The sequence below is a fragment of the Aedes albopictus genome, chromosome 3 (assembly GCF_035046485.1).
Source record: "Aedes albopictus strain Foshan chromosome 3, AalbF5, whole genome shotgun sequence".
Taxonomy (NCBI): Eukaryota; Metazoa; Arthropoda; class Insecta; order Diptera; family Culicidae; genus Aedes; species Aedes albopictus.
The window spans coordinates 207,088,954-207,104,547 of record NC_085138.1 but is presented as its reverse complement, the minus strand read 5'-3'; the positions used below and the strand labels follow the sequence as shown (position 1 = coordinate 207,104,547).

The 15,594-nt window shown below is 42.6% G+C and overlaps 1 protein-coding gene across 1 annotated transcript in view; it reads left to right on the top strand.

Annotated features, from left to right (window-relative positions):
• LOC134291228 (nose resistant to fluoxetine protein 6) overlaps nt 1-15,594 on the top strand; it is an 86,103-nt gene that overhangs the window by 45,017 nt on the left and 25,492 nt on the right. The gene's annotated exons all lie outside the window — the stretch shown is intronic.

Genomic DNA, 15,594 nt, shown 5'->3' with positions numbered 1-15,594 from the left:
CCCATTTTTGCCTACAGATATCTGTGATCACAGATCAAAGATTTTTGCAATAAAAAAGATTTTGAAGATTTTGAAAACTACGATAATGACTTTCGTGAAAAAAAGCTTTATTATAATTTTCAGGTACCATCAGGGTACCAGATTCCGCTCATCTAAGGCCAGTTTCGCAGAAAAACATCATCTGTTGAATGACTGTTAAGCCAATTTGTAATGTTTTTCCATTTTCTGTTAGTTCAATCTAAGTGCAATCAGATATAAATCAAGACTTATGTAAAACTTTTCATAAAAGTATGATTTTATTACATTTGGTGTGAGACCAAAGTGGTCCTAATTCCGCTCACGAACAAATTTATGCCATCTTTTAAATAGACTTCTGCGGAAAAGTGCATTATTTTTGCAACTCTATGTTTTTACAATTATTTTTTCCTGTTCCGTAGGAGTGTATAATAGGGATTAAAAACACTGTGTACTAAAATCGGCAGATTTTACGATTTTCACGTATTTTTTTGCGTGAGCGGTTATTGGAACACATGAAATTAGCTACAGCTTTTTTGGGTCCAATAGCCGCTCAAAAAAAAATCATAGTTTTGTTTTTAAAATTTATGTTATCCGGTAAATATTACATAAAATGGCTTCGCTCTCGTCTAATTTATATTGTCCAAGAATATCAGCACCGAAAAGAGTGTATTTATGCGTGTAAACTTGATTTTTGCAACAGTGAGCGGCTATTGGTTCATGAGCGGCTACTGGTACACTGATGGTACTCAAATTTAAATAATAGAAATTAAATCTTCTAGTTGGATGGTCGAGGCTAAGCCTCAGGCGCATTGTTTTCGACGTTCTTGTGGTTTCTGATGATCTTCAGATGCAACCTGGGAGTGTTTTGGTCGACGTTATTCTAAGAACATTTTTTCCGTTTTTTTAACAAATTGTTCAAAAATATTCTATTTTGGAAATATTAACCTATCACAGATTTTTACTAAGATTCTCTGAAATTTTCTACAGATGAAAAAGATATTTTTGACCAAAATCACAGATGAAAACCGAAAAAAATGTGGCAACACTGGTTGTATCCCCGCCCGAGGAAGATTTCGAGGCGGAGTGTGGCTTCTGTGCCATATTCAGTTTGACGCGCACTATACACTTGTTTTAGACGGAGCGAAAGCGCTGACAAAAGTGTATTTACAACACTCAGGCAACTGAACATACGAAATTCAAAAGGTAAACATTATGGAACAGCGAGCAAAATGAAAAAAATATGTCCATAGGGCCGTTATGATTATCGTAGTGATCATGCAAATTTTCATAAATCTGATCTAACTTTCTCATGCCTCATTAATTCGAAATTCTTAATGCGCTTTATGAACTGTTTCAGTTTCCAACAATAAGGAACTATGTATGCACCACGACAAAATACTTGTCACAAACACGCGGCAGACCGTGCAGAATAGTTCCTGAAGTCCATCTTTGTCAATTTGCGAAAGATTTGGCTCTTGAGAGAAAGCCTTGTCGCAATAAAACTGATCGATCAACAACAAATTTAATAATGTCGGATTCAAAATGGTTCAGTTTATGCATGAGGCATTCGCTCTTGGGCCAAACTACGGGTGCATTGCATCATTCCACCCGATTCCACCCAGATTTCAATTTTATGCCTACACTCAGGCAAATAAACCTAAGATTATCATAAGGTCTAACTTATGAAATGGACTTTAAACAATTCATAACGGCTAGAACGATTTTCATAAGTCGGTCTATGACGCAGAATCGACTCACAGTTTGGCTTTTATACACATTTAGCAACACGATATTCTTAAGCGTCGATAGCCGCGTGGGTTGGGCACGGGCTCAGTGATCTCGACGTTCATGGATCGATTCCAGTCTGCATCATTTTGTGATTTTTCTGCTCTTTTCATAAGTTTATCTTATGTAATTAGGTCATAATAAGCATGTTCAATTTCCATAAGGTATTCTTATGGCATCCATACTTTACAGTTATGGCTAAATTTCATAAAGTATTTTGATGAATTTCGGTAGTTTACTTCGCTGAGTGTAGCTCTACAAATGTCTTAATTAGGCTGATGAACTTCATAATGATGCAATAGCAAAATCATAAAACTACATTATGAAATCATAAACAAGCTCAGATGAATTCATCAACTCACATTATGGTTTCATAAGGTTTCGTTTGAGATCAAAAGAGAACATTTCGAGTTTCATAATGTGAGCTGATGAATTCATCTGAGCTTGTTTACGATTTCATAATGTAGACTTAAGAATACCGGCCACTGAAACCATTTCGTTTTCCGCATGTTTCATAACGAGTACTTATGAAAATCTTATTTTTATGTTATGGCTAAATTTCATAATGCGTTTTTATGAATTCCTTACGGTTATTTGCCTGAGTGTAGCTCTGCTGTGGTGCTGTTCAGATGGGGAGGTCTATGCGTGCGGGAATTTAGAGCATGCACTAGACACTAGAGAATGCACTTATTAAATGCATTTTCAAATGTACTAAATGTATTATGTGTAGCGTTATTCTTCTTCTTATTACTGGTATAACATCCCCAATGAAACAGAGCCTGTTTCTCAGCTCAGCTGATAAACATGCAGCAAAAATTTGCGGGATTTCAAGGTTAATAATGCTCAAAAGAAATCTGGGAAATAAATTAATCATTTTAGAAGAAGTTGGGCGCTGTCCATAAACTACGTAGACTTTTTTTCGGTCATCTCAGAACCCCCCCTACCCCTTTGTGAAACCTACGCATTAAATTGGATATTTTAGGAGAAGTCAGGGATTTTTAGGGAACATTGGGGATTTTTTAGGAGATATTGAGGATGTTAAAGGAAACTTAGGAATCATGAGGGTCTTCATGGGAAATTACGCCTTTGTGAAACCTACGCATTAAATTGGATATTTTAGGAGAAGTCGGGGATTTTTAGGGAACATTGAGGATTTTAAAAGAACGATGAGGATTTTTAGGAGATATTGAGGATGTTAAAGGAAACTTAAGAATCATGAGGGACTTCATGGGAAATTACGCCTTTGTGAAGTCTAAGCACTAAGTTGGACATTTTAGGAGAAGTCGGGGATTTTTAGGGAACATTGGGGATTTTTAGGAGATATTGAGGATGTTAAAGGAAACATGGGAATCATGACGGTCTTCATGGGAAATAACGCCTATGTGAAGTCTAAGCATTAAGTTGGACATTTGAGGAGAAGTCGGGGATTTTAAGGACGCGTAGTGCGTCATCAGCATCATTGAAAATCTCACTCAAAATTTCAAAGTGATAAAACTCAGTCACCAAAGCGCATATTTGTATGAAAATGTATCATCCCATATGCTCACTCGTGGTGAGTGTGGTGATACTTTTTCTGCTGCGTGCCTGCAGTATTGCCCGGTTTTTATCACTTCAAAAACGCGAGGCAAACAATCATTGAAAATTGAAAAGTCAATGATTCCTATGAAAATTCTGTGATGCACCAAGTCACCTTAAAGGGACCTTGGGGATTTTTAGGGGATATTGAGGATGTTAAAGAAAACTTAGGAATCATGAGGGTCTTCATGGGAAATTACGCCTTTGTGAAACCTACGCATTAAATTGGACATTTGAGGAGAAGTCGGGGTTTTTTAGGGAACATTGGAGATTTTTAGAGAACGATGAGGATTTTTAGGAGATATTGAGCATGTTAAAGGAAACTTAGGAATCATGAGGGTCTTCATGGGAAATGATGCTTTTGTGAAGTCTAAGCATTAACTTGGACATTTGAGGAGAAGTCGGGGATTTTTAGGGAACATTGGGGATTTTTAGGAGATATTGAGGATGTAAAAGGAAACATGGGAATCATGAGGGTCTTCATGGGAAATGATGCTTTTGTGAAGTCTAAGCATTAAGTTGGACATTTGAGGAGAAGTCGGGGATTTTTAGCGAATATTAGGGATTTTTTAGGAGATATTGAGGATGTTAAAGGAAACTTAGGAATCATGAGGGTCTTCATGGGAAATAACGCCTTTGTGAAACCTACGCATTAAATTGGATATTTTAGGAGAAGTCGGGGATTTTTAGGGAGCATTGGGGATTTTAAGAGAACGATGAGGATTTTTAGGAGATATTGAGGATGTTAAAGGAAACTTAGGAATCATGAGGGTCTTCATGGGAAATTACGCCTCTGTGAAGTCTAAGCATTAAGTTGGACATTTTAGGAGAAGTCGGGGATTTTAAGGGAACATTGGGGATTTTTAGGAGATATTGAGGATGTTAAAGGAAACTTAGGAATCATGAGGGTCTTCATGGGAAATTACGCCTTTGTGAAACCTACGCATTAAGGTTGAAGGATTCGTCATTGACATAAACGTCATCATTGAAATTTCGAAAGCAGTTTTCTCGTTCAAAACTTGAATGATTGCATTGAAAATGTATTCACTGCATTCCATTCTCCACCCGTAATCCAGTGAATACATTTTCCCTGCGAAAATTTTAGTTTTGAACGAGAAAACTGCTTTCGAATTTTCATTGATGACGATTATGTCAATGACGAATACTTCAGCCTTAAATTGGAAATTTTAGGAGAAGTCGGGGATTTTTAGGGAACATTTGGGATTTTAAGAGAACGATGAGGATTTTTAGGAGATATTGAGGATGTTAAAGGAAACTTAGGAATCATGAGGGTCTTCGTGGGAAATTACGCCTTTGTGAAGTCTAAGCATTAAGTTGGACATTTTAGGAGAAGTCGGGGACTTTTAGGGAACATTGGGGATTTTTAGGAGATATTGAGGATGTTAAAGGAAACATGGGAATCATGAGGGTCTTCATGGGAAATGATGCTTTTGGGAAATCTAAGCATTAAATTGGACATTTGAGGAGAAATCGCGGTTTTTAGGGAACATTGAAAAATTTTAGAGAACGATGAGGATTTTTAGGAGATATTGAGCATGTTAAAGGAAACTTAGGAATCATGAGGGTCTTCATGGGAAATTACGCCTTTGTGAAACCTACGCATTAAATTGGATATATTAGGAGAAGTCGGGGATTTTTAGGGAACATTGGGGATTTTAAGAGAACGATGAGGATTTTTAGGAGATATTGAACATGTTAAAGGAAACTTAGGAATCATGAGGGTCTTCATGGGAAATGATGCCTTTGTGAAATCTAAGCATTAAGTTGGACATTTTAGGAGAAGTCGGGGATTTTTAGGGAACATTGGGGATTTTTAGGAGATATTGAGGATGTTAAAGGAAACATGGGAATTGTTCGCGCCCATCGGACGCTCCGGTGGAAAATGTGCCCCACTTTCCCCTACGAGATTGAACAGCGTCACTCGAGCTCCCACAAAAGTTAACACGGCGGCGACAACGATCCCAGTGCGGGACCGCTCACCACCGACGATGATTGCGATGGTGATTGATGATGACAGCTGTGAGCGAGAGCGCGTCATCGCGGCGGCACCCAGTTGGACGAACGCGTGCATACCGCGCGTGAGTGGCTCGTGAGTGACTTTCACCAGGCAGTGCAGCCAGATAAGTAGAATATTCTGGAATGTTTAATTCGGGAAAGTTGGTGAACATTCTAGATGCACGTTGAGGTGCTATATAAGAAGAGCACCAACTCCGAACTGGAAAACAGTCTGATTTGACCCGGCAAACGGTCAAGTAGTGATAAGTGTTAAGTGAAGTGTAATTACAAGCGTTGGCGTGGCTTGGACAACGCCAAGTGAAGTAAATAAAGTGGTTTTAAGTGTAAACCTGCGTTTTCTTTCTGAGGAAAGAAAATTCCCCGTTTGAGGCACTGCGGCGCCTCAACATTTGGTCCTTCGAACCGGATCAACGGAGGATTTCTGGTACCCCAGGTCTTACGAGACTCCATCCCGCCAGGAATCCGAGAACTACCCGCTTGAGGCACTGCGGCGCCCAAACATTTGGTCCGTCCGAACCGGATTCAGTGCCCGTGGAGTGGAACCGGCCTAAAGTCCCCGGTTCTATATCGAAGCGAGGAACCCCTGCCGGTCAGCGAGCCGACCGGAGCCAACGACACCTTGCCGCCGGCAAGGATACCAACCCGTCGAGGCCTTCTGCTGATTTGAGGAGCAATCAGTGGAAGCAGGACCCTATCCCTGGAGACCGCCGGTCAACAAGGGATCGGCACAAGTGAGTAGTTCCCCTGGTCAACAAGGAGACCAGAGGAGGATCCCTGTCGGTCTGTGGACGATCGGCACAAACGGTGACTTCTTTGCCGCCGGCAAAGACACCATCCCATCGGAGAATTTCTACCGATCGACGCGTCGCTCGGTCCCAGCGAAGCTTTCTGCTGGTCGAGGAGCGATCAGTGGAAACGAGACCCTTTCCCCTGGAGGATTTCCGCTGGTCAGCGAGGAGATCGGCAATAGTAAGTTGCTCCGATCTGTGGGCGATTGGCACCAACGGTGACTTCTTTGCCGCCGGCAAAGACACCGTCCCGTCGAAGGAATCCCCCCGATCGACGAGTCGGTTGGTCCTAGCAAGGCGTCCAGCTGGTCATCGAGGAGACCAGCCGAGAAGTTTCGTACCGGTCAACGAGAGATCGGTATCAACGGTCCTTACCGCCGGTGAGGACACCAGCGCATCGAAGAGGCAGTCGACCGCAGCGAAGTGTCCTGCTGGTCATTGAGGCGAGCATCAAGGGTGACATCTATGCCGCCGGCAAAGACGTCAGCAACGAGAAGATTTCCTGCTGATCAACGAGGTCATCAGCCCCAGAAGAAGTGTTTCCCTGGTCAACGGGCGAGAGGAATTACCGCCGGTCAGTGGACGATCGGCACAGGATGTGTCATTCTTGCCGCCGGCAAGACAACCAAGAAGACGTAAAAGCCTTCTGCTGATCAAGGAGGTATCAGTAGAAGCAGAACCGCTCCCACAAGTCATCGAGACACCAAGGAGAAGATCTCCCGTCGATTAGTGAGGCGTACGGCCCTGGTCAACAAGGCGACCAGTCGACGGTTTTTGCCGTTCAAAGTAGATCGGCACCCTCGGTGAATTCCTGCGAAGACACCGAAGAGAGGACTTGTCAACCAACCACCAATCGTCGAAGTGAGCTGTACCCAAAGCGGGCTAAGCATTCGAGATGAGACACCGCACAACGGCATTTGAGGACCCCGTCATGCATGAGACACAGCTGCTTATGCATCTCCGTGAACAGGTCACGCGGAAGATCCGGTACATCATCGGAAACCTGATGGAGGCATACCACGACCCGTCGAAGATAAGATCATCGCTCCTGCGGGTGTACGAGAAGAAGCTAGGCACGTACTACCAAGAGTATGCCAAGCTTCACTTGGAGATCTTGGACCGGATCCCTGCATCGGAGTTCAAGGAACAGGAAGAGCTGCAGATGGGCTTCGACCGGCTACACATCGAAGCGCTGCTAAGGATAGAGAAGCTATCCACGAGCTTGGCTGGTAAGTACCAACTCAGCGAGAGTGAGTGCCGTGTTTTGGAAAGCTTCCAACGCAGGCAGCGATCAGAACCTGCTCCGGAGGAGCTCTCAGGCCAGTCCAACGTGATACCACTACATCACGTTGCGACGAACGTCAACAACGTGGAATCCGCTCAGGGAGAGCGTTCCAATCGGTCCAGTGTGACGCCAGCATATCACACTGTGACACCTACCCAGCCACCAGCCAAGTCGCAACCGAGAGAGTGCCGAGCTTTTGGTAGCCCCCATAATCGGCATCAGGTGAAGTCCGTCTCAGAAGAGCTCTTCGACTCATCCAGTCTAGTGCCGCCGGCAAACTCTGAGACGTCCAAGGACCAACCGAACAACGTTCACAGGGAACACGACAGGTCGTCCTGTACGAAGGAACCGCGTCACACAACGAGATGTAGCGTACCATGCAGTAAAGATCGACAAGGCGTGGATTGGAAGCGGACTTCCCTCCGGACAGAGTTAACACCGACGAAGCAATCCAGCCAGTCCTGTATGCCGCTATCGAGTGGCACTGCGATACCCGTCCAGGAAATCCAACCAATCAGCGAGGATCGGGGACCTTCTGGAAGAACGGCATGGATTCACCACCAATCGCAGTGTGGTTGCAAGAAGCTCTTCAGCGCACCCAGAATAGAACGACCGACTCGAAGAGTGCGATCAGATCACCAACTGAAGAATGCTCAGAAGGAGCACTGCAAGCCGGTAAGTATCAGGAACCATCGCCAGTGGGAGTCCGCTCAGGTGGAGCACTCCGACTCATTAAGTGACACCGCTGAGTCTGATGGATCAGCAGTCCCTGGTCTACTGCATGAAGTGGATCAACACCGCTTGGAGTGCACTATGGAGGAACACTCCCGACAACCAAGTGTGGGACCACACCCAATCATCTCAACGATATCCGTTGGATATCCCGAATCCACTCGGAAGGAGCAGCCCAAACCGACCAGTATCGAGCAGCAGCTACGTCATGTGAATTCCAGCATAGGGACAGTGCCAGTGGCAGCCCTGAAGTACCCAGAGCCTGCTCAGGAGAAGCTCTCTGGCCCGTCCAGTGTGGAACAGCCCGTTCACACTGCAACATTCGTCGAAGGATCCGCCTTCACCCCGAGAATGCAGGCTAACCCATCTCTAAAGGAGCTGATGAATCCCCAGACATGTACCATCGAGTCCACGGCAAGCACGAGAGAGTCAGAGTCCGCTCAGGAAGAGATATCTGATTTGTCCTGCGTAGAATACCCTCTGCGCACTGCGACCTCCGCCGTGGAATCAGAGTCCGCTCAGGAAGAGCTCTCTGGTTTGTCCTGTATGCAACAGCCTGTTCACACTGCGACATCCGCCGTGGAACCAGAGTATGCTTACAAGGAGCATTCCACGCCGTGCAGTGGTGATCTGCCAAATTCCACTGCAGAAAGGCCGAATCACGTGAAGAATACTCAGGATGAGCAGTTCTGGCTATCGTACGTAAAGCCATTGTGTGGTGCGATAGCTGCAAATCGAGAGATAATCCCGGACAAACCAAGTCTGCTGTTGGATGAAAAACCATCGTTCGCGACAGTCATCCACCAAGTGGAGTCCGCTCTAGGGGAGCTCTCGAAGCCATCATCGTGTGCGAAACCTCTGGTAAACCCAGCGGTGTTTTCCAAGGGGTCTGAATTGAAGACCATGGAATGTGGAACTGTTACAGTAGTCAGCGTGAAGCTGGCTCTGAACACTGCTGTACGTGTCACGGTTTTTGTTACTGTTAAAAAGAAGGAAAAGTTCCACGACCTTCAAAGACTAAAGGCCACGAAGAAGTGGCACACCAAGCCAGCGAAACCACCACCAATGATTTCTAGGGACGATTCGAGGTCTCGCTCTGAAATGATCGTCGAGCAATTCAGTCCAGATAAGGCAGGGTAAGCTAGATTGTCCAACATGAAAGAGATGTATTGCGTCGTACTGCCTACCAAGATAGTGCAGCCAAGGGAAGAGGAAACCGCATACGCATTATTCGGCCAGCAATCCGTTCGGAAAGCTGTCGAAGGGCAGTTGAAAATCCGATTCAGCTGCCTGTACCACACCCGGAAGGAGAACTCCAAGTCGCCGATGGAAACCGTACATCGTTAACGAATCCTTGACTTGAATGGAAAAGGAAAAATCCAACCATCACGACGAGGACGGATGTTCGGAAAGATTCCGACGAGTCGACCACCGCTTCAACTCGATTGCAGAGAAGCCAACCGTCATCCGATGCCGTTGCTTCGACAGGAATACTTCCAGCCCGGGGGCAGTATGTTCGCGCCCATCGGACGCTCCGGTGAAAAATGTGCCCCACTTTCCCCTACGAGATTGAACAGCGTCACTCGAGCTCCCACAAAAGTAAACACGGCGGCGACAACGATCCCAGTGCGGGACCACTCACCACCGACGATGATTGCGATGATGATTGATGATGACAGCTGTGAGCGAGAGCGCGTCATCGCGGCGGCACCCAGTTGGACGAACGCGTGCATACCGCGCGGGAGTGACTCGTAAGTGACTTTCACCAGGCAGTGCAGCCAGATAAGTAGAATATTCTGGAATGTTTAATTCGGGAAAGTTGGTGAACATTCTAGATGCACGTTGAGGTGCTATATAAGAAGAGCACCAACTCCGAACTGGAAAACAGCTGATTTGACCCGGCAAACGGTCAAGTAGTGATAAGTGTTAAGTGAAGTGTAATTACAAGCGTTGGCGTGGCTTGGACAACGCCAAGTGAAGTAAATAAAGTGGTTTTAAGTGTAAACCTGCGTTTTCTTTCTGAGGAAAGAAAATTCCCCGTTTGAGGCACTGCGGCGCCTCAACATGAATCATGAGGGTCTTCATGGGAAATTATGCTTTTGGGAAATCTAAACATTAAATTGGACATTTGAGGAGAAGTCGGGGTTTTTTAGGGAACATTTAAGATTTTTAGAGAACGATGAGGATTTTTAGGAGATATTGAGCATGTTAAAGGAAACTTAGGAATCATGAGGGTCTTCATGGGAAATGACGCCTTTGTGAAGTCTAAGCATTAAGTTGGACATTTTAGGAGAAGTTGGGGATTTTTAGGGAATATTAGGGATTTTTAGGTGATATTGAGGATGTTAAAGGAAACTTAGGAATCATGAGGGTCTTCATCGGAAATTACGCCTTTGTGAAACCTACGCATTAAATTGGACATTTAAGGAGAAGTCGGGGATTTTTAGGGAACATTGGGGATTTTAAGAGAACGATGAGGATTTTTGGGAGATATTTAGGATGTTAAAGGAAACTTAGGAATCATGAGGGTCTCCATGGGAAATTACGCCTTTGTGAAACCTACGCATTAAATTGGACATTTTAGGAGAAGTCGGGGATTTTTAGGGAACATTGGGGATTTTAAGAGAACGATGAGGATTTTTAGGAGATATTGAGGATGTTAAGGAAACTTAGGAATCATGAGGGTCTTCATGGGAAATTACGCCTTTGTGAAACCTACGCATTATATTGGACATTTTAGGAGAAGTCGGGGATTTTTAGGGAACATTGGGGATTTTTAGGAGATACTGAGGATGTTAAAGCAAAACATGGGAATCATGAGGGTCTTCATGGGAAATTACGCCTTTGTGAAGTCTAAGCATTAAGTTGGACATTTTGGGAGAAGTTGGGAATTTTTAGGGAACATTGGGGATTTTTAGGGAACATTGGGGATTTTTAGGAGATATTCCCGATGTTAAGGGAAACTCAGGAATCATGAGGGTCTTCATGGGAAATGACGCCTTTGTGAAGTCTAAGCATTAAGTTGGACATTTTAGGAGAAGTCGGGGATTTTTAGGGAACATTGGGGATTTTTAGGAGACATTGGGGATGTTAAAGGAAACTTAGGAATCATGAGGGTCTTCATGGGAAATGACGCCTTTGTGAAGTCTAAGCATTAAGTTGGACATTTTAGGAGAAGTTGGGGATTTTTAGGGAACATTGGGGATTTTTAGGGAACATTGGGGATTTTTAGGAGATATTGAGGATGTTAAAGGAAACTTAGGAATCATGAGGGTCTTCATGGGAAATGATGCTTTTGTGAAGTCTAAGCATTAAGTTGGACATTTGAGGAGAAGTCGGGGATTTTTAGGGAACATTGGGGATTTTTAGGAGATATTGAGGATGTTAAAGGAAACATGGGAATCATGAGGGTCTTCATGGAAAATGACGCCTTTGTGAAGTCTAAGCATTAAGTTGGACATTTTAGGAGAAGTCGGGGATTTTTAGGGAACATTTGGGATTTTTAGGAGATATTGGAGATGTTCAAGGAAACTTAGGAATCATGCGGGTCTTCATGGGAAATTACGCCTTTGTGAAGTCTAAGCACTAAGTTGGACATTTTAGGAGAAGTCAGGGATTTTTAGGGAATATTGGGGATTTTTAGGAGATATTGAGGATGTTAAAGAAAACATGGGAATCATGAGGGTCTTCATGGGAAATGACGCCTTTGTGAAGTATACGCATTAAGTTGGACATTTGAGGAGAAGTCGGGGATTTTAAAGGGACCTTGGGGATTTTTAGGGGATATTGAGGATGTTAAAGGAAACTTAGAAATCATGAGGGTCTTCATGGGAAATTACGCCTTTGTGAAGTCTAAGCATTAAGTTGGACATTTTAGGAGAAGTTGGGGATTTTTAGGGAACATTGGGGATTTTTAGGAAATATTGAGGATGTTTAAGGAACATTCACAAGACGCGACGCGAGACAAGACAAACACTTATCGTTCTTACAATCGTCAAAGGGTTTAAAATTTACCTTTTCTGTCGACCGGTTTCGGGCGCGATGTTGCCCATCTTCGGGACAATGTCCGACTGGTTACGTGTTGTCGTACGATGTTCGTACTCGTCCAGAGAAGAGAATTTTTTTTTATTTATTTACAGTTGTTATCCACCAGGTTGAAGAGACACGATGCGATGGGGGGATCATCTTCGTTCATCAATGGTCCCTTAGTGTTGGTGATGAGCATCGATTCCCATGCGTTGAGGTGCACGGCCTTTCTCACTGGTTTGATCACCTTCGCATTTTTCCAACTTATGTTGTGGTCGCATGGGAATCGATGCTCATCACCAACACTAAGGGACCATTGATGAACGAAGATGATCCCCCCCATCGCATCGTGTCTCTTCAACCTGGTGGATAACAACTGTAAATAAATAAAAAAAAAATTCTCTTCTCTGGACGAGTACGAACATCGTACGACAACACGTAACCAGTCGGACATTGTCCCGAAGATGGGCAACATCGCGCCCGAAACCGGTCGACAGAAAAGGTAAATTTTAAACCTTTTGACGATTGTAAGAACGATAAGTGTTTGTCTTGTCTCGCGTCGCGTCTTGTGAATGTCAGTTAGTTCTTACGTTAGCACAAAACATAAAAATGAATGTTTAAGGTGAAACATCAAGAAATCCCATTGCAATTTTTCATACAAACTTTAGAGGCACAAATCTGACGAACGAAGCATCGAGCCAAGCCGCACTTGTTTTTCCTGGCTTTGCTCACTTCCAAAACGAGGCAGCTTTTACAAATCGAGAGCATTTGTTTACAAATTTTCTAGATTGGTGCTCTTGAAAACGTGAGTAGGGGACCAAGTCGGCCATTGTGGCAGCCATGTTTGTATTCTCTGAAGTTTCTCCTTAAGGAAACTTAGGAATCATGAGGGTCTTCATGGGAAATGACGCCTTTGTGAAGTCTAAGCATTAAGTTGGACATTTTAGGAGAAGTTGGAAATTTTTAGGGAACATTGGGGATTTTTAGGGAACATTGGGGATATTTAGGAGATATTGAGGATGTTAAAGGAAACTTAGGAATCATGAGGGTCTTCATGGGAAATGATGCTTTTGTGAAGTCTAAGCATTAAGTTGGACATTTGAGGAGAAGTCGGGGATTTTTAGGGAACATTGGGGATTTTTAGGAGATATTGAGGATGTTAAAGGAAACATGGGAATCATGAGGGTCTTCATGGGAAATGACGCCTTTGTGAAATCTAAGCATTAAGTTGGACATTTGAGGAGAAGTCGGGGATTTTTAGGGAATATTGGGGATTTTTAGGAGATATTGAGGATGTTAAAGGAAACTTAGGAATCATGCGGGTCTTCATGGGAAATTACGCCTTTGTGAAGTCTAAGCATTAAGTTGGACATTTTAGGAGTTGGGGATTTTTAGGGAATATTGGGGATTTTTAGGTGATATTGAGGATGTAAAAGGAAACTTAGGAATCATGAGGGTCTTCATGGGAAATGATGCTTTTGGGAAATCTAAGCATTAAGTTGGACATTTAAGGAGAAGTCGGGGATTTTTAGGGAACGGCAGACAATTTAACGTTCCATAATAAATACAAAATTTCCCATAAATAATTCGAAAAGTCGCAGTGAAAAAACAGGGGTGTAAGCAGTAATAAATAACAAAAGTTCCATAAACAAACAGAAAAATGCATAAATAAATCAAAAGTTTCCATAAATAATTGATTTTTGAGCAATTAAAAACGTCAAAAATGCAATGAATAAATCAACTGTTGCAATAAAAAAAGCCAATTTTCCCACCAAATAACTTCGAATTTTCCATAAATAAATCCGATTTTTCCATAATAAATTAGAAAATTCACAATAAAAAAATATCGAAAAAGCAATAAAAAATTCAAAAAATGCAATAAAAAATGATGAAATTACCCATGAAAAACAAATGCAGAAAAGTATGAGACAGTGAAATTCTGAATCGCACTTATATGACTGAATCGACTGAAAAGCTTGCGTAACTATGATTGCAATTTACCAAGCAATTGCTTGCTGTCCGAACTCGCTATCGCTCATTGGGCCTAAAAAAAAAGGGATAACATCTATGTTTGCATTATACCGGGCAAATTCTTGAATCTGTGGTTTGCCTAGCACCGAATCGATGCAGTTGCGGTGCATCGGATATCGGAAACTTCGGCGGCCTTCTGCCGCCTCAGTTCCTCAATCCTCTATACGGCTTCGCCGCATGGTATATGTAATTTTTGGCTCAAAATGCATTTACGTTTATTGCTCGTTTTTTGACATTTATTGATAATTTATTTTTTTGTTATTGCACTTTTTGAATTATTTATTGCTTTTTCGATATTTTTTTATTGTGAATTTTCTATTTTTTTATGGAAAAATCGGATTTATTCATGGAAAATTCGAAGTTTTTTGGTGGGAAAATTGGCTTTTTTTATTGCAACAGTTGGTTTATTCATTGCATTTTTGACGTTTTTAATTGCTCAAAAATCAATTATTTATGGAAACTTTTGATTTATTTATGCACTTTTCTATTTGTTTATGGAACTTTTGTTATTTATTACTGCTTACACCCCTGTTTCTTCACTGGGACTTTTGGAATTATTTATGACGAATGATCACTTTCTTATGAGTCGTTTATATTTTAGCCTTTAGGGAACATTGGGGATTTTTAGGAGATATTGAGGATGTTAAAGTAAACTTTGGAATCATGAGGGTCTTCATGGGAAATGATGCTTTTGTGAAGTCTAAGCATTAAGTTGGACATTTTAGGAGAAGTTGGGGATTTTTAGAAAACATTGGAGATTTTAAGGGAACATTGGGGAGTTTTAGGAGATATTGAGGATGTTAAAGGAAACTTAGGAATCATGAGGGTCTTCATGGGAAATGATGCTTTTGGGAAATCTAAGCATTAAATTGGACATTTGAGGAGAAGTCGGGGATTTTTAGGGAACATTGGGGATTTTTAGGAGATATTGAGGATGTTAAAGGAAACTCAGGACTCATGAGGGTCTTCATGGGAAATGATGCTTTTGGGAAATCTAAGCATTAAATTGGACATTTTAGGAGAAGTTGGGGATTTTTAGGGAACATTGGGGATTTTTTAGGAGATATTGAGGATGTTAAAGGAGACTTAGGAATCATGAGGGTTGTCATGGAAAATTAAGTCTTTGTGAAATATAAGCATTAAGTAGGTCATTTCAGGAGAAGTTGGGGATTTTTAGGAAACGTTGGGGAGTTTTTGGAAAGGTTTGGGATTTTTAGAGGATATTTAGGATGTTAAAGGAAACAGGAATCATGAGGATTTTCGGGAAATGATGCTTTTGGGAAATCTAAGCATTGGACATTTCAGGAGAAGTTGAGG